Here is a 1,329-nt window from a genome sequence, read left to right as displayed (position 1 = left end):
TTCAGTTTGTATGGAAGCTATATTCTATAGTAATCCGTTCTGAACAATTTTTATGGAGATTATAGTGTTTCCTTAAGCAGTAATCTATGCCAAATTTCGTGAAGATACCACGTAAAATGCCAAAGTTTTCTATACAGGCCCTTGATTCCTATCATTCAGTTTGTATGGCAGCTGCATACTATAGTTAACCGATTTGAACAATTTCTTCTTAGATTACATTTTTGCTTTAGAAAATAACCTGTGCCAACTTTTGTGAAGATACATTTTCACTATGAAAGCTTTCGATACAAGAACTTGATTCCGATCGTTCAGCTTGTATGGCAGCTATATGTTATAGTGGTCCGATATCGACAGTTCCGACAAATAAGTAGCTTCTCGAAGAGAAAATGATATCTTAAAAACTGAGGGACTAGTTCGTATATATATAGACAGACATTCAGACGGACATGGCTAAATCGACTCAGCTCGACATACTGATCATTTATATATGTATTTACTTTATATGGTCTCCGACGCTTCCTTCTGGGTGTTACAAACTTCGCGATATACCCTGTTCAGGGTAATAATATTTTTTGTATATGGTTAGTTTTTCTAAAAATTTCTTTCTACCTTAACATATGTTTATAGTTAAAATATAATATGTTTGTTAAAATTTAATACTACAATAAACTATTGTTCTCTTATCCACTGCTTATAATCCTAATCAAACCAGGGAACTAATTCAGTTCGTGTTTCTGAAAACATAAGCCAATGTGTGCGAATAATAATGCAAACGAACACTATGAACTCCTTTTGTAGGTAGGTGTGTGGACACAGATTTATTTGTTTCCCAGTCAGCATTTTGAATCAAAGTTTATTTGAAATAATGGTTATTACCAAGTGAATGTTTAGTGCGCAATATGTTATAAGCTGTGCCTAAGAAACAGCGTGGCTGACGTTTCCTTAAAAAATGACCTTGTTGAAGGCCAGCCGAAAGTGGTTCTCACAAACGCATAGAAAAACATGAAAAATTTACAAATACAAAAGGTTGCCGGTGAGAACTTAACTGTCAATGTGAAGAGCCTAAAGTCTATGCGGACAATCCCACTTCGATTCAAGAGTTGGAGCAAAACATCATGCCAGTTACCAAAAGAGTCACCGAAGATTGGACTCAACGAATGGTCGATCTGAGACTTAGGCGAGGCCAAAGAATGTTTTTTCGAATGATAATATTGTTTGTCAAAAAAGTCGTGCGATATTTTCGCTAGTTGGCGCTGAGATCGCGTAGTTCTAGTTTTATTCGTCGCATTGGGTCATGCTATACCTTTTTGGAAAGCTCATTTCACGCGC

Source organism: Bactrocera latifrons, unplaced genomic scaffold (assembly GCF_001853355.1).
Source record: "Bactrocera latifrons isolate USDA-ARS-PBARC rearing strain unplaced genomic scaffold, ASM185335v1 scaffold_102, whole genome shotgun sequence".
Lineage (NCBI taxonomy): Eukaryota > Metazoa > Arthropoda > Insecta > Diptera > Tephritidae > Bactrocera > Bactrocera latifrons.
Note: the sequence above shows the minus strand (reverse complement) of the source record.